Source organism: Oncorhynchus clarkii, chromosome 22, assembly GCF_045791955.1.
Source record: "Oncorhynchus clarkii lewisi isolate Uvic-CL-2024 chromosome 22, UVic_Ocla_1.0, whole genome shotgun sequence".
Classification (NCBI taxonomy): Eukaryota; Metazoa; Chordata; class Actinopteri; order Salmoniformes; family Salmonidae; genus Oncorhynchus; species Oncorhynchus clarkii.
In genome coordinates this window covers 4,700,628-4,723,099 of record NC_092168.1, presented here as the reverse complement: position 1 = coordinate 4,723,099, position 22,472 = coordinate 4,700,628, and the positions used below count along the sequence as shown (strand labels likewise).

At 41.7% G+C, this 22,472-nt stretch overlaps 1 pseudogene; it reads left to right on the top strand.

The window, feature by feature from the left end:
- Positions 1 to 22,472, top strand: part of LOC139380649 (melanophilin-like) — a 126,164-nt pseudogene that overhangs the window by 78,389 nt on the left and 25,303 nt on the right.

Below are 22,472 nucleotides of genomic sequence, written 5' to 3'. Positions count from 1 at the left end.
AACTCATAGGTGATATGAATGAAAAATAAATTGTTACTAGCTAGTTTTATTTTTCATGGAGAAACAAAGGATTCTTCCTGGCTAGCCTTGATTGTTGAGAATGTTGTGATTTACTTATTTCTGAAGGAAGACGAGCTGACTCTCTAAGACTGAAAATGAATCAGATGATGATCAAATCCTTGACTTGGGTAACAAGAACATTGTCATTGAACCAGACATTGCAGAGTTTTCTTATAGTGATGGTACACTGTCAGTGTGAAGTGGAGCGAAATGACACAACTTCCCAAGAAAACTGAGCAGAAGAAACGCAAATAACAGAATACCTTTTACTTAGATGTACTATAGAGAAATTGCTACGCCATTTCCTGTTTGCTAAAATTAGAATTGTTTCCTGGTTGCTAAAATGTTTTGGTAAACCTACTGGAGAGCTCTACTTTGTTGACACCCATTCAGCATCGTTCACACCCTCTAAAGCCTTAGCCTCACCCATCTCTTTATGGATTCACATGTGAACTTGGACACTGTTTCATTGCTATATCAAATAAAATCTATGTTTATTTGTCACGTGCACAGGATACAGACGGTGTACTGAAATGGTTACTTGCATAGTGGAGTCTTTTCTTTAGACATTTAGTTAGCTCGCTAAACAATGAACCATAATCCCAAATCATAACATTACTACCCTGCATGAATCTGCAGGTATCTAACCAACCAGGTTCAATGTTAGCTAGCTAGCTAACATTAGGCTATAACTAGCAATGCAAATGGCTCTAAGATACAAATAATATTACTACACAGATCATACACGTAACATTAGCTAGCGAGCCAGCCAGTTAACGATAGCCAGCTAGCTAACAGTACACTTTAACTTGAAATGAAAATGAATACCTGACAAAGTTAAAAGGTATAATATCTGAAAATGTAGCTAGATAGACTATCTTACCCATATACCTGGATGGACGCTTCTCCCTCTCTGTGACGGATGCCAGGGATGCCCTTAGTTTGAAGATGTAATCTGGAGATAGGTGTTTTATACAACATCCTTCAGTGTTCTCTTTTTGACTCCGTCTGCATATTTGCAATCAAACACCAGAATTGTCTCCATCTCCTTAGCTATCATACTCTAATTCCAATCGGCATTCCACTGATTTCAAAACTCGGTCCTCCAGAAAGTGGAGAGCAACACTTTTGCATTTCTACTACGTGACATCTTTCATTTTATGGCAGACTACAACCCCAAAATATGTAAAGCCGCCACCAACTGGACGGGTTGAAAAACCAAAACAATGTAAAAATCAAATCCGGACGTGATAGCGAAACTAACTTAATCCACCCAAATAAAAATAGTACATTGACAAAAGCAAAAACTCACTCTTCTTTCTTCTTTCAAATCTCCATATCTCCCTTCTCAAGCTCTAGGGCCTGAGAGGGTGGTACAGCTTTTTGGCAATATTTCATGTAACTCCTCCGCCGAGAAATGTTTCAGTCCCAGGAACCGCTCCACCGCATCCACAATGATATAGATTTTCCTGGACCGTCTCTCCACCTTGGCAGTGCCATTAATCACCATAGCTATAAAGGACACAAAGTCCACCATCTTAACCTTTAAAATGTCAGGGTCCTGCTGGTGAAAGGCAACCCCTGCAGCCGCAATGCTGGCCTATCCACCACCATGGACTCTTCAGGAGCATAATTCAAACCCTCAACTGTTTTAACAGCTGTTGCATGTGAAATGCTCTGAACAGCACTGACTTTGGCCACCTTATTTCTCTTTCATCCTTGTCGGGCATTCGAAAGAAGTGGCTTCGTGGTTCCCACCACAATTGCATCAATCCCTCCAGGAATACTTCAACATCGACTTCCCACGAGATGCCAGATATAACCCCCTTGAGAGGTGCCCTGTGTAACGGATGTTAGCTAGTTAGCGGTGGTGCACGCTAAATAGCGTTTCAATTGGTGACGTCACTTGCTCTGAGACCTTGAAGTAGTGGTTCCCCTTGCTCTGCAAGGGTCGCGGCTTTTGTGGAGCGATGGGTAACGATGCTTCGTGGGTGACTGTTGTTGATGTGTGCAGAGGGTCCCTGGTTCGCGCCCGGGTATGGGCGAGGGGACGGTCTAAAGTTATACTGTACGAAGGGACATTCTCATCACACTACTTTGCTCCATGCCCCATTATTTTGGAGAATATTCCAATTCGCCTTGATTCTACCTGCCATTAGATTCAAAATATACTTTATTGTCCACTTCCGTTGTTCACTTGGAGGTGTGTTTGGGGTCGTTATCATGTTGGAATACTGCCCTGCGGCCCAGTCTCCGAAGGGAGGAGATCATGCTCTGCTTCAGTATGTCACAGTACATGTTTGCATTCATGGTTGCCTCAATGAACTATAGCTCCCCAGTGCCGGCAGCACTCATGCAGCTCCAGACCATGACACTCCCACCACCATGCTTGACTGTAGACAATACACACTTGTCTTTGTATTCCTCACCTGGTTGTCGCCACACACGCTTGACACCATCTGAACCAAATAAGTTTATCTTGATTCTCATCAAACCACAGGACATGGTTCCACTAATCCATGTCCTTAGTCTGCTTGTCTTCAGCAAACAGTTTGTGGGCTTTTTTGTGCATCATCTTTAGAAGAGGCTTCCTTCTGGGATGACAGCCATGCAGATCAATTTGATGCAGTGTACGGCATATGGTCTGAGCACTGACAGGCTGACTCCCCACCCCTTCAACCTCTGCAGCAATGCTGGCAGCACTCACACGTCTATTTCCCAAAGACAACCTCTGGATATGACGCTGAGCACGTGCACTCAACTTCTTTGGTCGACCATTGCGAGGCCTGTTCTGAGTGGAACCTGTCCAGTTAAACCGCTGTATGGTCTTGGCCACCGTGCTGCAGCTCAGTTTCAGGGTCTTGGCAATTTTCTTATAGCCCAGACCATCTTTATGTAGAGCAACAATTATTTTTTTCAGATCCTCTTTGCCATGAGGTGCCATGTTGAACGTCCAGTGACCAATCAGTATGAGGGAGTGTGAGAGCGATGACATCAAATTTAACACACCGGCTCCCCATTCACACCTGAGACCTTGTAACACTAACGAGTCACATGACACCGGGGAGGGAAAATGGCTAATTGGGCCCAATTTGGACATTTTCACTTAGGGGTGTACTCACTTTTGTGACCAGCGGTTTAGACATTAATGCCTGTGTGTTGAGTTATTTTGAGGGGACAGCAAAATTACACTGTTATACAAGCTGTACACTCACTACTTTACATTGTAGCAAAGTGTCATTTCTTCAGTGTTATCACATGAAAATATATACTCAAATATTTACAAAAATGTTAGGGGAGGGGTGTACTCACTTTTGTGATATACTGTATGTACATACGTACGTATACATGGGGCGGTAAGTATACAGTTGAAGTCGTAAGTTTACATATACCTAGGTTGGAGTCATTAAAACTTGTTTTGCAACCACTCCACAAATTTCTTGTTAACAAAGTGTAGTTTTGGCAAGTCGGTTAGGAAATCTACTTTGCGCATGACATAAGTAATTTTTGTTTACAGACATTATTTCACAGATTTCACTGTAACACAATTCCAGTGGTTCAGAAGTTTACATACACTAAGTTGACTGTGCCTTTAAACAGCTTGGAAAATTCCAGAAAATGATGTCATGGCTTTAGAAGTTTCTGATGGGCCAATTGACATCATTTGTGTCAATTGGAGGTGTACTAGTGGATGTATTTCAAGACCTACTTTCAAACTCAGTGCCTCTTTGCTTAACATCATGGGGAAATCAAAAGAAATCAGCCAAGACCTCAGAAAAAAATATAGACCTCCACAAGTCTGGTTCATCCTTGGGAGCAAGTTCCAAACGCCTGAAGGTACCACGTTCATCTGTACAAACAATAGTACGCAAGTATAAACACCATGGGACCACTTAGCCGTCATACCGCCCAGGAAGGAGACACGTTCTGTCTCCTAGAGATGAACGTACTTTGGAGTGAAAAAGGGAAATATATCCCAGAACGACAGCAAAGGACCTTGTGGAGATGCTGGAGGAAACGGGTACAAAAGTATCTACAGTGGGGCAAAAAAAGTGTTTAGTCAGCCACCAATTGTGCAGGTTCTCCAACTTCTCCAACTGGAAAATAAGTATTTGGTCAATAACAAAAGTTTATCTCAATACTTTGTTATATACCCTTTGTTGGCAAAGACAGAGGTCAAACGTTTTCTGTAAGTCTTCACAAGGTTTTCACACACTGTTGCTGGTATTTTGGCCCATTCCTCCATGCAGATCTCCTCTAGAGCAGTGATGTTTTGGGGCTGTTGCTGGGCAACACGGACTTTCAACCCTCCAAAGATTTTCTATGGGGTTGACATCTGGAGACTGGCTAGGCCACTCCAGGACTTTGAAATGCTTCTTACGAAGCCACTCCTTCGTTGCCCGGGCGGTGTGTTTGGGATCATTGTCATGCTGAAAGACCCAGCCACGTTTCATCTTCAATGCCCTTGCTGATGGAAGGAGGTTTTCACTCAAAATCTCACGATACATGGCCCCATTCATTCTTTCCTTTACACGGATCAGTCGTCCTGGTCCCTTTGCAGAAAAACAGCCCCAAAGCATGATGTTTCCACCCCCATGCTTCACAGTAGGTATGGTGTTCTTTGGATGCAACTCAGCATTCTTTGTCCTCCAAACACGACGAGTTGAGTTTTTACCAAAAAGTTATCTTTTGGTTTCATCTGACCATATGACATTCTCCCAATCTTCTTCTGGATCATCCAAATGCTCTCTAGCAAACTTCAGATGGGCCTGGACATGTACTGGCTTAAGCAGGGGGACACGTCTGGCACTGCAGGATTTGAGTCCCTGGAGGCGTAGTGTGCTACTGATGGTAGGCTTTGTTACTTTGGTCCCAGCTCTCTACAGGTCATTCACTTGGTGTGGTTCTGGGATTTTTGCTCACCGTTCTTGTGATCATTTTGACCCCACAGGGTGAGATCTTGCGTGGAGCCCCAGATCGAGGGAGATTATCAGTGGTCTTGTATGTTTTCCATTTCCTAATAATTGCTCCCACAGTTGATTTATTCAAACCAAGCTGCTTACCTATTGCAGATTCAGTCTTCCCAGCCTGGTGCAGGTCTACAATTTTGTTTCTGGTGTCCTATGACAACTCTTTGGTCTTGGCCATAGTGGAGTTTGGAGTGTGACTATTTGAGGTTGTGGACAGGTGTCTTTTAAACTGATGACAAGTTCAAACAGGTGCCATTAATACAGGTAACGAGTGGAGGACAGAGGAGCCTCTTAAAGAAGAAGTTACAGGTCTGTGAGAGCCAGAAATCTTGCTTGTTTGTAGGTGACCAAATACTTATTTTCCACCATAATTTGCAAATAAATTCATTCAAAATCCTACAATGTGATTTTCCTGATTTTTTTTTCTCATTTTGTCTGTCATAGTTGAAGTGTACCTATGATGAAAATTACAGGCCTCTCTCATCTTTTTAAGTGGGAGAACTTGCACAATTGGTGGCTGACTAAATAGTTTTTTGCCCCACTGTATATCCACAGTAAAACGAGTCCTATATCGACATAACCTGAAAGGCCACTCGGCAAGGAAGAAGCTACTAAACCTCCATAAAAAAGCCAGACTACAGTTTGCAACTGCACATGGGGACATAGATTGTACGTTTTGGAGAAATGTCCTCTGGTCTGAGAAAACAAAATTAAAACTGTTTGGCCATAATGACCATCATTATGTTTGGAGGAAAGCTTGCAATCCGAAGAAGGCTTGCAATCCGAAGAACACCATCCCAACCGTGAAGCATGGGGATGGCAGCATCATGTTGTGGGGTGCTTTGCTGCAGGAGGGCTTTGTGTACTTCACAAAATAGTTGGCATCATGAGGAAGTAAAATTATGTGGATATATTGAAGCAACATCTCAAGACATCAGTCAGGAAGTTAAAGGTTGGTGGCAAATGGGTCTTCCAACTGGACAATGACCCCAAGTATACTTCCAATTAAGGACAACAAAGTCAAGGTATTGCAGTGGCCATCACAAAGTCCTGACCTCAATCCTATGGAAAATGTGTGGGCAGAACTGAAAAAGTGTGTGTTAGCAAGGAGGCCTACAAACCTGACTCATTTACACCAGGTCTGTCAGGAGGAATGGGCCTAAATTCACCCAATTTATTGTGGGAAGCTTGTGGAAGGCTACCTGAAATGTTTTACCCAAATTATGCAATTTAAAGGCAATGCTACCAAATACTAATTGAGTGTATGTAAACGTCTGACCCACTGGGAATGTGATGAAAGAAATACAAGCTGAAGTAAATCATTCACTCTACTATTATTATGACATTTCACATTCTTAAAATAAAGTGGTGATCCTAACTGACCTAAAACATTGAGTTTTTTACTTGGATTAAATGTCAGGAATTGTGAAACACTGAGTTTAAATGTATTTGGCTAAGGTGTATGTAAATTTCCTACTTCAACTGTACATGAAAAAGGCAGTAAACCCACTGTTCCTAGGCCGTCATTGTAAATAAGAATTTGTTCTTAACTGACTTGCCTAGTTAAATAAAAGTTAATATATATATATATATATATAACTCAGCAAAAAAATAAACGTCCTTTCACTGTCAACTGCATTTATTTTCAGCAAATGTAACATGTGTAAATATTTGTATGAGCATGACAAGATTCAACAACTGAGACAAACTGAACAATTTCCACAGACAAGTTACTCACAGAAATGGAATAATGTGTTCCCGATGACAGCTTTGCACACTCTTGGTATTCTCTCAACCAGCTTCACCTGGAATGCTTTTCCAACAGTCTTGAAGGAGTTCCCATATACACTGAGCACTTGTTGGCTGCTTTTCCTTCACTCTGCATTCCAACTCAACCCAAACCATCTCAATTGGGTTGAGTTTGGGTGATTGTGGAGGCCAGGTCATCTGATGCAGCAAACCATTACTCTCCTTCTTGGTCAAATAGCCCTTACGCAGCCTGGAGGTGTGTTTTAGGTCATTGTCCTGTTGAAAAAAAAATGATAGTGGGACTAAGTGCAAACCAGATGCGATGGCGTACCGCTGCAGAATGCCGTGGTAGCCTTGCTGGTTAAGTGTGACTTGAATTGTAAATAAATTACTGACAGTGTCACCAGCAAAGCACCCCCACAACATCACACATCTTCCTCTATGCTTATCGGTGGGAACCACACATGCGGACATCATCCGTTCACCTACTCTGCGTCTCACATGACACGGCGGTTGGAACCAAAAATCTCAAATTTGGACTCATCAGTCCAAAGGACAGATTACCACAAGTCTAATGTCCATTGCTCGTGTTTCTTGGCCCAAGCAAATATCTTCTTATTATTGGTGTCCTTTTAGTAGTGGTTTGTTTGCAGCAAATCGACCATGAAGGCCTGTTTCACTCAGTCTCCTCTGAACAGTTGATGTTGAGATGTGTCTGTTACTTGAACTCTGTGAATAATTTATTTGGACTGCAATCTTAGGTGCAGTTAACTCTATCAAACTTATCCTCTGCAGCAGAGCTAACTCTGGGTCTTCCTTTCCTGTGGCGGTCCTTATGAGAACCAGTTTTATCATAGCGCTTGATGGTTTTTGCAACTGCACTTGAAGAAACTTTCGAAGTTCTTGAAATGTTCCATATTGGCTGACCTTCATGTCTTAAAGTGGTGATGGACTGTCATTTCTCTTTGCTTGTTTGAGCTGTTCATGACATATAGACTTGGTCTTTTACCAAATAGGGCTATCTTCTGTATACCACCCCTACCTTGTCACAACACAACTGATTGGCTTAAACGCTTTAAGAAGGAAAGAAATTCCACAAATTAACTTAACAAGGCACACCTGTTAATTGAAATGCATTCCTCTTGACTACCTCATGAAGCTGGTTGAGAGAATGTGCAAAGCTTTCATCAAGGCAAAGGGAAGCTGCTTTTAAGAATCTAAAATTTGAATAATTTTTTGATTTGTTTCACATTTTTTGGGTTGCTACATGATTCCATATGTGTTATTTCATAGATGTGATGTCTTCACCATTTTTCTACAAAGTAGAAAGTAGTGAAAATAAAGAAAAACCCTGGAATGAGTAGCTGTGTCCAAACTTTAGACTGGCACTGTATGTCTCGTGTCGGAGCCGTTGAATTGTGACTCTACTTTGTCTCTGTACTGACATTTTGCCTGTTTGATTGCCGAGGCATAATTAGACTATTTGTATTCAATCATATTCCCAGTCACCTTGCCGTGGTTAAATGCAGTGGTTCACGCTTTCAATGCTGCCATCTATCTACGGTTTTTGGTCAAGTTTTAATCATCACAGTGTGAACAGCATCCCCTATACGCTGAAGTCACCGTGTCAGTGTATACGTTAATGTTATTCTCAGAACATGTCCCAGTCCTCGAGATGAAAACAGTCTTGACTAGCATTGAATAGACCTTAGCACGGGTACTTCCTGCCTATGGGAAGGGAGGGGCAAAATGTAGTCGTGATCTGATTTGCCGAAGGGAGGTCGGGGAAGGACCTTGCAGCCATCCCGGAACAGAGAGTAACAACGGTTGAGTGTTTTTGACGTGTGAGTACTGCAGGCAATGTGTTGATAGAACTTTGGTACTGTTTTTCTCAGATTTGCTTTATCTTTAGCTATAAAAAAATGCGGCCTCAGGATATGCAGGTCGGCTGAACAAAAGGACCTGAGTTTCTGTACGTTACCACAATCACACCATGGGTAGTTAATCATGAGACATACAACTCTGCCTTTCTTCTTCCCAGAGAGTTCATTATCCCTATCCGCACAATGTATTGAAAACCCTGCTGGCTGTATGGATGGGGACAGTATATCTGGAGAGAGCCATGATTCTGTGAAACAGAGCATGTTACTGTCACTGATGCCTCTCTGGAAGAAGATTCCTCGCCCTGAGCTCTTCAACTTTATTGTCCAGGGACTGAAAATAAGCGAGTAATATACCCGGATGCGGTGGAGGGTGTGCACGCCTCCTGAGTCAGACTAAAAGTCCACTCCGAATACTTCTTCTCCGGCGGCGTCTGGGATAAGTTAAATCGCCTTGGAACGTACAAACAAAGGTTCCAATTTAGGAAAGTCGTATTCCTGGTCAAAATGCTGGTGAGTTACTGCCTCTTTGATATCCAAAAGTTATTTCAGGCTATATATAATAATACAAAACAAAATTCTGGGCTAATAACATGAGAAAGAACATTTAAAAATAATACTATAAAGTTGCTTAGGAGCTAAACAAGAAACAAGGCGGCCCTGTCTATCGGCCCATCTTCACATCTTTTTTTGTTGTTATATATATAGTATATAGTTTGATATATTTGTATTTACCAGAAACAATGTGAAGAACAACATGTTAGGATATAGGTCAAGGACTAGATAAAGTGTATGTTTACCTGGAGATGTACCTTCTTTTAGGTTACTACTTCAACCACTTGTTTCCTACACCACCTTAATCACTCAGTTTAGCACATGGCCTGACGGGAATACTTAAAGAGATGCGTCGAACTAAAGCTTAAGAGGGTATGGATGAACCTGAATGGGCTTACTCAAGAAAAGAGCTCTCGAGCAAGTGTGAAAAACTTAAGGGGGTTTTCTGGTACTTGTCTACAAGGTGGAATAACACGTTTATCACATTTTAAATAAGAATGTTTCCCCCAACTGCAGTGTATGATATTTAATGTTTAAACTCTGAGTATGTACTTTTAGAAAATGTACCAAAAAAACAGTCTTGGAAATGGTATATCAAATTCAAATGGGAAATCTAGTCACAAACGTCAATACAAGAAAAGGTCATCCGACGCAAAAACCTGACAAAAATGAATTAATATGAATGCTGTAAATACAGAAAATGTTTTCTCAGAGATGAATATCCAACCAGTTAGTAAAACATGTGTAGAATTTGCAGTTTGTGAGAGCAACTATGTGAGCTTAATTCAGTATTACAGACACTAAGTCCTGGGATCAACAATGCTCTGCTATATAGAAGAACCCCTTCTAATGACTCGTGTAGCTTGTGAGCGTCATAGAGCAAATCATGCATGTTTGTGAGAGTCTCAGCTTTTCATAGATAGCAGACATCTTTTTAAAAAAAGACCCGGACCGGAAACCTTTGGGATCCATACTTGTCTCACAAACACCTCTTTAGCTCAGCCCCTGTTAACCACACAGACTAATTGTACAATGGATGCAGAAGAAATAGTTTAATCCAATGATACAGAATTATATAGCTCAAACACAATGTTTTAAGGTGTTAGAATTCCAAAATGTGCCGGTGTCACGTGATCTGCAAAACGACATTGGAGGAGGCATCTCATGGTAGAGAAATTAACTTTCAAATCTCTGGCAACAGCTCTGGTGGACATTCCATCAGTCAGAATGCCAATTGCACGCTCCCTCAAAACTTGAGAAATCTATGGCATTGTGTTGTGTGACAAAACTGCACATTTTAAAGTTGTATTTTATTGTCCCCAGCACAAGATTCACCTGTGTAATGATCATGCTGTTTAATCAGCTTCTTGATATGCCACACCTGTCAGGAGGATGGATTATCTTGGCAAAGGAGAAATGCTCACTTAGAGGGATGGAAAGAGAACCTTTGGGAGAACCATTTAAGAGCTAGAGTTATGACAGCAGTGGGTGGAGTGGTGTTTCGCAGGCAGTTTGTACTGGCAGTTATACAGGACAGTTTGTGGCTGTTTCTCAGGAGCCTGGAGATGCAGTTACCTCCTTTTTGGAGGGAGCTGTTCATTCAGTGGATGGTCAAGAGTGTGCATGTCCTTCACTAGGTGCACTACTGCCTGCTCTCGCATGCTCTGCAGTGATGGGAGCTGTGGCTGGACTGCTCTAACTCTGGAGATGATCCTCAAGGCCCTCCTCTGCACCCTATCTAGTTGGGCTTACTGCTTTTTACTGCATCCAACTAACCACACTCCACTGTATTCCAGACAAGGCCTGACCAGTGTAGTATAGACTGTGACCAGATCTTCAGTGGGTAGGCCATTTCTGGCAAGAACAGGCGTTTTGAGTCCTTCCTCACTGACTGCTCCACGTGTGTCACAACTGAGGTTAGAGTCTGGATGAAAATCAAGATACTTAGTTGTTGTTACCACTGGTATTAAAAAATTAAGAGATAAGAGTCAATGTGCGGGGGGCACCGTTGTCGAGGTAATTGAGGTAATTATGTAGCTAACATCTAACACTCGACAATCTTACCTGTTTACATTATCATGCGTGATGGACGTGTCTCCCTGTCAGGATTGCCATACCACAGTTGCCCATAGTTAGAAGATGTAATCCAGAGACAAGTGTTTTATCCATCTCTTTAGCTATCATACTCTAATTTCACTGATTTCAAAACTTGATCCTCCAGAAAGTGGAGAGCAACACTTATGTAGCTCCACTACACAATACATCTTTTAAAAAACAGCGTTCGACAGGATTACCAACACAGACTGACGAGCTCAAATAGACAGAAGCCTTCTATATGGTAGACCAATCCTCTCTCCTCTCTCGGCATGTCCAGCCCACTCGTTATCTCAGCCAATCATGGCTAGTGGGAAGGTTGCTAGCTTTTTCTGTTCACATGTTCGAGACGGCATTTCTGCCAAAAACCACATTTTGATTTAAAAAAAAGTTTTTACGTTCAAACGGTTCTCCTGTGAAGTCGTGACTTGTGACATATGCCTAGTTTCCTGAATCTGGTTTCAAATGTTATGCATTTTCTCCATTTGCTTTTGATGGTAGGCTTCTCTGGGTGGCCTACGTTATGATCAAATAGCCACAGTAGCCTACATTGCCACTGTTAAAACTGTAACTTAAAGTGGGTACAGCCTCAGTGTTCACAGTAAACACGCGCAGGAAGTTGCACAGAATTTTCGCAATGTTCAAGTTTGTGCTCAGAAGACATTAAATCTGCTCAGTGCACAAAAAAATGAGGGGAAATTGTATTGCTTTGCCAACTTTCAGACACCATTTGAAACCCATTCTGTTTTTATGTAGTTGTCAAAGTGACTCATTTGTTAGATAATTTTTCTGTTGAGCGACAACATCCAGGTTTGTCTTCAGGATACGTAACAAATTAGGGGCTCGTCCGGGATCTTTTTTTCCAAGATTATAGTAGTTGCAGTATTGTTGTAGTCACTCATGACTTACTCTGAAGCTCTAGATATGTGTTCAAACAACACTTTTGTTGTACAGTTTCTGTCACTGACAAACAATGTAGGTGTTATAAGATTGGTGAAATCAGTTTGAAAGTTGCATAAGCAAATAGCACTTTGGGTGGCCATAGTGCTATTTGCAGTTCTGGAGAATGTTCAGGAGTCTCAGTTTCAGTCCGAATTAGCTTGTTTGGACATTATGTCAGAGGTCCGTTGGAGCACATTAGCACTTTTCGATACAGATTGAACCGCTCCTTTGAGTTTGCCAGTGATCGTATGGAAAAGACGTAAATGAAAATGAAAGTCCTGTATGATCGAATGGCCTGAAGTCGCATTTTTGTTGCCTGTTCTGGGACAAGCTCACTTTTCAGGCTCTTACCCCATTGAGAGAACAGTTCCCTACATTGCCGAAAGACTGTCACATAGGAACAAGCATGTCTTTTTGGTGGGGTGCTTCTCAAGAGGTCAAGAATTAAAGACACTCATACTGCTCTAGTAGTTCAAGAATTGCCTTCAAGAAAGAGTTGCTACCTACATTAATGAGCACAGTTCTCACAGATGAATTTGTGTTGACACATAAAACTACCTTCACAAGCAAGGCACCAAGTACTTATTATCCCTACACAAAAAACTATGCAGATAAGTCACCTCAAACTACAAGTTTTCAGCAGTCTTTTTCCCCAGTGCCCAAAGACAGGGATGGGCAGAAAACTGGTTCTTCGTATCATGATGTGGTAGTATTTAGTGCCACCTGGCCAGAACACCTTCAGGATATTATGGTGCCGGTTTGAACTATTTGCGTCTGCCAACTTGACAGTTAACCTGTCAAAGAGTAAAATACCAATGTAAAGTGGTGGGCAAAGGAAAAGTTGACCAGTCATGGCAAAAGTGGAGGCCATCAATAACCTTCTTGTGCCAACTTCTCGCCAGGAACTGTGCCGATTCTTGGAGATGGCTGGCTACTACCAGGCATTTTGAAAGAACTTTGCCCAGGCTGTTTCCCGCTTACGGATTTGACCAGTACTAAAGTCACTTTTCGTTGGAGCTCAGACTGTCAAGCTGTGTTTTAGAAGACAAAGGCCATTTTAGTCTCCGCACCGGTGCTTACTGCTCCAGATGGCCGTTCTCCATTTTCTTTGTACACATGCCAGTAATTAAGGAGAAGGTACTATGTTTCTACAGCAAGACAGTGAAATTGAGCACACTATGGGGTACTTTTCAAAGAAGTTAACCTCCTATCAAAAACACTACTCCACAATCGAGAAAGAAGCGTTCGCTTTGATCCTGGCTTTTCAGTTCTTTGAGGTTTGTGTCGGCTTCTACTCCGCAAGTTGTCTATACTGATCACAATCCTCTCATATTCCTGCAAAAGACTAGTTCCACAAAACGCTGACTCCTTTCACTGTCTTCTGATGTTGCAGGAGTTTTCCCTTGAAGTTCGGCTTGTCCGTGGTAAGGACAACTTGTTCTTTCGAGGGTGGGCAGTCAATATGATTTTTGTGTTTTGCCAGTAAGTAGACCTGGTGCACATTTGGTTTGGCTGCACGTTTTGCTGTATTGTAGATGTAAGTTTTGTTTTGGATTGGCTCGTCCGGGGGAATAAGTATAATAGAAAAATAGAAAATGTTTAAAAAAGTTTTGTATTGGGTTTTCTTTCTGTTGGTTGTGAGAATTTCTTGTGTTGGGGTTTGCACAACCACAACTTCTACAGCCTCAGGTTCCCTCGAAATCAGACCTTCTCCACCTGTATCTCCCTGAGAAATATATTTTTGTGTGATGTTACCGTACTGAATTTTATAGCTAGATTCATTTTTTGGAGTGGTCCTGGGCTGAAAATAATGCAACCACCTAGGTAGTTAGCATTATCTACAAAGGAAACGCACTATCATGTCAGCAATCTGCATATTTAGCTTTAGCTAGTTGAAATAAAGCATTATGCATCTTGTGGGGTTTATGCAGTGTAGCTACATGATGCTATCGTTGGATTCATTTGAATACAAAACAGTCAGAATACAGAAGATGTTAGCTAGCTAAGTAGACTTGTTAGCTAGCTGAACATTAAACACACTAAGGTTAGCAACTAACGTAGCTAGCAGGCTAAAAACTGAACTGTGAGAACGTGGCCATTTTGGCATCACTCTTGCACCTTTCAAAATGCATAACAATGTTTTTCCGGTTTATGGATAGGTCATGAGCAGTCATTCTCGTTTCTTTTTCTCTTTTGGGGTCGAGTTGACTCAGATCCAAGAACAGAGAATGATGCTTGTTGGCTTCGTCTGCTCTGTTTGTGTCTGGTGGCTGTAACATAAGGTTGCAAGTGACTTTCACTTCCTCTCCAGCAGGGTCATTCGAGTGCCCAAGAACACTAAGGTAACCTGCCTAAATGACTACTGACACGTAGCACTCACGTCTGTAGCCATGAAATGCTTTTAAAGGCTGGTCATGGCTCACATCAACACCATTATCCCAGAAATCATAGACCCACTCCAATTTGCATACCACCTCAAAAGATCCACAGATGATGTAATCTCTTTTGCACTCCACACTGCCCTTTCCACCTCATCACTAAGCTAAGGACCCTGGGACTAAACACCTCTCTCTACAACTAGATCCTGGACTTCCTGACGGGCTACCCCCAGGTGGTAAGGGTAGGTAACAACACATCGGCCACACTGATCCTCAACACGGGGGCCATTCAGGGGTGCGTGCTCAGTCCCCTCCTGTACTTCTTGTTCACCCAGTCACGACTCCAACACCGTCATTAAGTTTGCCGATGACACAACAGTGGTAGTCCTGATCACCGACAACGATGAGACAGCCTATAACGAGGAGGTGGTATAAGGACAACAACCTCTCCCTCAATGCGATCAAGACAAAGGAGATGATTGTGGACTACAAGAAAAGGAGGACCGAGCACGCCCCCATTCTCATCCATGGGGCTGTAGTGGAGCAGGTTGAGAGCTTCAAGTTCCTTGGCGTCCACATCACCAACAAACTAACATGGTCCAAGCACACCAAGACAGTCGTGAATAGGGCACAACAAAACCTATTCCCCCTCAGGAGACTGAAGAGGCTTCTAAACAGCTTCTATCCATCCCCAAGCCATAAGACTGCTGAACATCTAATCAAAAGGCTACCCAGACTATTTGCATTGCACCCCCCCTCTACGCTGCTGCTACTCTCTGTTATTATCTACGCATAGTCACTTTATTAATAACTCTACTTACTTGTACATATTACCTCAAATACTTCGACACCGGTGCCCCTGCATATTGACTCTGTACCGGTACCACCTGTATATACAGTGCCTTGCGAAAGTATTCGGCCCCCTTGAACTTTGCGACCTTTTGCCACATTTCAGGCTTCAAACATAAAGATATAAAACTGTATTTTTTTGTGAAGAATCAACAACAAGTGGGACACAATCATGAAGTGGAACGACATTTATTGGATATTTCAAACATTTTTAACAATTCAAAAACTGGGGCGTGCAAAATTATTCAGCCCCCTTAAGTTAATACTTTGATTACAGCTGTAAGTTGCTGTCGATTGGATTCAGGTCTGGACTTTGACTTGGCCATTCTAACACCTGGATATGTTTATTTTTGAACCATTCCATTGTAGATGTTGCTTTATGTTTTGGATCATTGTCTTGTTGGAAGACAAATCTCCGTCCCAGTCTCAGGTCTTTTGCAGACTCCATCAGGTTTTCTTCCAGAATGGTCCTGTATTTGGCTCCATCCATCTTCCCATCAATTTTAACCATCTTCCCTGTCCCTGCTGAAGAAAAGCAGGCCCAAACCATGATGCTGCCACCACCATGTTTGACAGTGGGGATGGTGTGTTCAGGGTGATGAGCTGTGTTGCTTTTACGCCAAACATAATGTTTTGCATTGTTGCCAAAAAGTTCAATTTTGGTTTCATCTGACCAGAGCACCTTCTACCACATGTTTGGTGTGTCTCCCAGGTGGCTTGTGGCAAACTTTAAACGACACTTTTTATGGATATCTTTAAGAAATGGCTTTCTTCTTGCCACTCTTCCATAAAGGCCAGATTTGTGCAATATACGACTGATTGTTGTCCTATGGACAGAGTCTCCCACCTCAGCTGTAGATCTCTGCAGTTCATCCAGAGTGATCATGGGCCTCTTGGCTGCATCTCTGATCAGTCTTCTCCTTGTATGAGCTGAAAGTTTAGAGGGACGGCCAGGTCTTGGTAGATTTGCAGTGGTCTGATACTCCTTCCATTTCAATATTATCGCTTGCACAGTGCTCCTTGGGATGTTTAAAGCTTGGGAAATATTTTTGTATCCAAATCCGGCTTTAAACTTCTTCACAACAGTATCTCGGACCTGCCTGGTGTGTTCCTTGTTCTTCATGATGCTCTCTGCGCTTTTAACGGACCTCTGAGACTATCACAGTGCAGGTGCATTTATACGGAGACTTGATTACACACAGGTGGATTGTATTTATCATCATTAGTCATTAGGTCAACATTGGATCATTCAGAGATCCTCACTGAACTTCTGGAGAGAGTTTGCTGCACTGAAAGTAAAGGGGCTAATAATTTTGCCTCACATTAGCTGAGTTGCGAGCTACAGCTCTTTCACTTTACATAGCCAAACAAAGCCTGAATCTGGCGTTTACCCCTGTTTAGTTGGTCTATATTCATAGTTTGTGCTTTCTTACTCACTATCCTCAGTTCATGTGGGGTTTTCTTATAGTTTGTCTTTTCTAAAGCAAATCTAGTGGGCATCCATGGTGGGTGTCAAGGTGACTACTTTGTTAGTTATTTTTTCTGTTGGGCGACAACATTTAGGTTTGTCTTTAGAGAATGTAACAGTTCTTACCGAGGCATTTGAAAAACTCCATGGTCTTTGTTGTTGAATCTGTGCTTGAAATTCACTATTTGACTGAGGGACCAAACAATTTTCTTTTCACTTTGACATTATGGAGTATTTTGTGTGGATCAATGACCAAAAATCAATGAAATCCTTTTAATTCACACTTTTAATGCAACAAAATGTGACAGGTTCCAAGGGAGGTGAATACTTATGATAGGCACTGTACATGTACAACTATTGACATGGTCATGTTTATGTCTGTCAATCAAGCAAAAACACTCAACTAATTAGTTGGTCAGTTTATCATTGAATCAATCAATCAATGTCCTCTCCACAACATAAATATAGCTTATTTCACTACTTGTATCGAGTTTTTTATCGGAAGATAGGAGACATAACACAACATGTCTTTTTAAATAAATGTTTTATCAAATATGAATGTTTCCCAAAACGATCAGATCATCTATCACTGAGGAGGGGATAATGCCAGAGAAAAGAACAAAACAAAAAGGCATTAAGACAGTCGTCTGTCGCAATATCAAAGAGCTTTATCTTCTCAATCCCAGCTGTACTCTCTCTCTCATTCCCACCTTCGAAAATATTGAGATACCCTGTGTCATGCTAAATTAGTCTCACATCTGGGCAACACTAGGGCAGTTAGGGAGATGTTGAGAAGAAGAGAGCAGCTCAGTCAAACACAGAGCAGACAGCAGAGCAACATGTGTTTGTCAGAGATCAAAAGAAGGCATGACATCAATCTATGCATCAGTCTCCAAACTCTTTTCGGCAGCCATTGGCAAGCCTTTCTCAGTGTCTATGTTAGCTCATCTGGCATATGATCTGTCTATTGTGTACTGCTAGACTAGGCATTCATCTTGTGTTTTCAAATCAAGAGCTGGATTCAATCAAACTGGTGCTGTAGATACTCTTGTGTATATTTAGTGTATGTGATCACTCCTTCAAATTAGTGGATTTGGCTATTTCAGCCACACCCGTTGCTGACAGCTGTATAAAATCAAGCACACAACCATGCAATCCATAGACAAATGTTGGCAGTATAATGACCTTACTGAAGAGCTCAGTGACTTTCAACGTAGCACCGTCATAGGATGCCACCTTTCCAACAGGTCAGTTTGTCAAATTTATGCCCTGCTGGAGCTGCCCCATTCAACTGTAAGTGCTGTTATTGTGAAGTGGAGCAACAACGGGACCCCAGAGTGCTGAAGCACGTAAGCACATAAAAATCACCTGTCCTCCATTGCAACACTCACTACCGAGTTCCAAACTGCCTCTGGAAGCAACTTCAGCACAAGAACTGTTCGTCGGGAGCTTCATGAAATGGGCTTCCATGGCCAAGCAACGCACACAAGTCTAACATCACCATGCGCAATGCCAAGTGTCGGCTGGAGTGGTGTAAAGATCGCCACCATGGACTCTGGAATGATTCTCTGGAGTGATGACTCATGCTTTATATCTGGCAGTCCGACAGATGAATCTGGGTTTGGTGAATGCCAGGAGAACACTACCTGCCCGAATGCATAGTGCCAACTGTAAAGTTTGTTGGAGGAGGTATAATGATCTGGGGCTGCTTTTCATGGTTCAGGCTAGACCCCTTAATTCCAGTGAAGGGAAATCTTAACTCTGCAGCATACAATGACATTCTAAATGATTCTGTGCTTCCAACTTTGTCAGGAGTATTTCCATCTGTAATAAAGCCCTTTTGTGGGCTTTATTACAGATGGATTTTCCTTATGGATGGATTTTCCTTATATGAACAGTAAAATCTTTGAAATTGTTGCATGTTGCTTTTCTATTTTTGTTCAGTATACATAAAATGCAGATAGCATTGTAGATCAAAATAGCACCCATTCATTAAAATTGAAAGGAATGCGGTTTTGGACCTCTCAATAATTGTGGAAGTGTTTTCAGAATTTATTGGTTTGGGTGGGAACCCACTGCTTCAGATACAGTGCCTTCAGAACGTATTCATACCCCTAGATTAATCCCACATTTTGTTGTTTTACTGCTTGAATTAAATGTTTTATATTTTTTCTCAACCTTCTACACACAATAACCCATAATGACAAAGGGAAACAGGTTTTCGAAATGTTTGCTAAATTATTGAAAATGAAATACAGAAATATCAAATTTACATAAGTATTCACACCCCTGAGTCAGTAAAGGTTAGAATCACCTTTGGCAGTGATTTACAGTTGTGAGTCTTTCTGGGTAAGTCTTTAAGAGCTTTGCACCCCTGGATTGTATAATAGTAGCACATTATTCTTAAAAACATTATTCAAGTTCTGTCAAATTGGTTGTTGATCATTGCTGGACAGCCATTTTCAAATCTTGCCATAGATTTTCAAGCTGATTTTAAGTCAAAAATGTAACTAGGCCTCTAAGGAACATTCAATGTCATCTTGGTAAGCAACTACAGTGTATATTGGACCTTGTGTTTTTAGCTTATTGTCCTGCTGAAAGGTGATTTTTGTCTCCCTGTGTCTGTTGGAAAGCAGACTGAACCAGCTTTTTCTGTAGGGTTTTGCCTGTGCTTAGCTCTATTACATTTATTTTTATCAACAACAAAAAACTCCCTTGCTGATGACAAGAATACCCATAACATGATGCAGCCACCACCATGCTTGAATGACCCAAAACCCATGGCTGAAGCTTGTGCTTTAATTTTATACACAGTGCAGGTTTTACACTACAACACATACCATACAGTCACAATGGGTATTTTGTCTTCCTGTCTCTCCTTTCCTCCCTTTCCTTGTCTCTGTGTGTGTCTCTCTGCTGCAGATAACTGAGCTGAACAGACGCATGTCGGTCATTGAGAAACTACTGAACCGTCTGGAACAGAAAGTGACATCCCCCTATGACCAGGTAAAGGGCCTTACCCCTAGAGACTGTACAAAGAACAGAATGTTTGGGACAGTGCTCTACACCAGTCGGTTCTAAAGCTCTATGTTTTTCACTTATTGGTATGCTCAAAAGCTATTTTGTCTCATGAATGTTATACCTGAAAGCAGGTTCACTCTAACCATTTGTTAATGAGAGAAGAGGAGCCATATACACTAAAATCTCATGATTAATGGTTTGTCACGCAAGTCTGAGATAACATTTTTGCATCGACACTTCCGAGACCTCGTGTCCAAGCCGTCAGTTGCCAGGGGAAAACCAGCAGACCTTTGAAAATGTGTATTAAGTTAAATTCAAAACACTTCACTATAAACAAGGCAGGCTTTGAGCTTGATTGCTCATTCTTTTTTGCTTCCAAAACGAATCATGCTTTGCCTTTTTGTGGCTAATGCACTATTACATTAATTATCGTTCAGTAAACATTTTTGTGAAAGCAGGATCTGCAAAGCATCTGTAAAGCATCTCCCGTACAAAGTCAAGAAAACATTTGGACGTTTGAAAAATGTTGGCTTCTGGTTACACAACTATAGAATATTATTCATCCCTATAAACATCTGTCAAGAATTGTTTGTAAAATAATACATCTGCAGTAGGCCTATGTTTATGTAGTTATTACAGTAGTCTATCTGTTCAGCAACCCTCTGATAAATTCAATTTTCCTTGACAAAAGAAAAGTCAAAAATATTTGCTATGATTTATTTAAGACTTTTATTTTGTAAAAATTGTTATGGTAATAGTGTCTTCACCTTTAAAAGCAGGATTTTATTGTATTAATAAAGGGGGTTCATACAGTAAGTTTGTGTAGTCCATTGCTCTGTCAGACTGGATTACATTTAATTACTTTTGTGTCTCTGCTTCTTTTTCTATTATTATTGAATTATTTGCCATGCTCAACTCTAAACAAAAATATATAGATGCGTTTTAACTGGTATAGCAAGTAACGCAACTTCAAACAAGGCAACAGTAACCATGTCGTGCCCCACGAATGATGCAGCGCCCAGGGACTTTGTTTTGAGAGGGGGGGGGAAGCTAAAGGTAAAAAAAAACATATAAATATAATCCATAGATGACAGTTCGCATTCAAGTCAGGACTTGCAGCCATTGCTAGTGTACCCATGAGTTTAACAGTCACATTGCGGGAGTAAGAGGTTCCAAAAGCCTTCTATGGCAACAAGCTGTATATTTGGCACGCATGCTGCCCAAAATACTGCCTTTCCGACTAGACATACCAGTAACTCCCAAAATAAAATAAAATCACTTGAGTAAATGAGTGATACAAAGTATATGTTATGGTGTGGGGTGCATTTTCCTGGCATGGTTTAGGTCCACTTGTACAATCTATGCCAAGAATTTATCCCAAAATCTATCCCCAAAAAAATTCAATTCAAAGGCGCATTGAAGCTGTTGTGGCAGGAGAGGGACCTACGTACAGAATTTCACGACTTTAGGTCAAACGGGGTGGGAGGCGTGACCTTTCAAAGTTAGCATTTTCAATCGCTTGTTATAGCGCCATCATCTGGCCAATCAGTGAAATTTGTAAATGCCGGATCTCTATGTTCAGACGCATCATTCACCCATGTGCCGTCAAAATTGGTCAGTGCTGTCTGAGATATCACGTGTGACGAATGTACTAATAGACAGAGACAGGTCCACGGATCCTCTGTCCCCTCATCCCCTCATCGTGGGGGACAATAATGCTTTTTTTTTCCCATAACATAATAATCATTATGCCATTGTGTAATGAAATTAAACAAACAAAATAACCATATTTATAAGTGATGACTCATTTCTCCCCATTCTGTGTTTTCCTAGGGCCAGTCTTGTACTTCTCCCCTGCCCCAGTGGGAGGAGGTGGACCTGGAGGAACTGCAGCTGAGGCAGAAGCTGGACCAGCTGACGGGCAACATCAGTGACAAGGGTCTGTCCTCGGAGGAGGATGAACCCAAGAGGCCCCCATCCCCTAAGGAGAGCCCAGGGTGGGGGAGGCGCCCGTGAGCCCATCCGGGTCCCTCTCCAGACCCTCCTCCAGACCGGGCATCATGATCAGCCCACCCATTGATGAACTGCAGGAGCCCTCTGAAGTACAGGTAGAGAAACGCAAGGGTGACCGACTGGGTTTGCCCTCAGTCATCTGTGGGCCACAATATTGTTAGCCCGTCAAGCTAAAGTTAAGGCAATAGCTCAGGGAGCTAACGCAAATCTTTAGGTCTCAAGCAAGGTTAATCATCATATTATTTCACCGAACCACCTCAATTTCATCCTATTACACACCTCCAATGCACTGAATCCTGACCTGAGATATTTGAGTCAATGGAAGATTTGCATGTAAGTTTACAAAAAAATTCATCACTAATACTCATATGCACAACATTACAAACATGCGCACACACATATATTGTAAACAAACATGCCCATTGTAGCAAAGTTGTCACACTTGCGTTGTGTTATGGATATATAAACTTACTAGCAGAAATTCAACGTACAA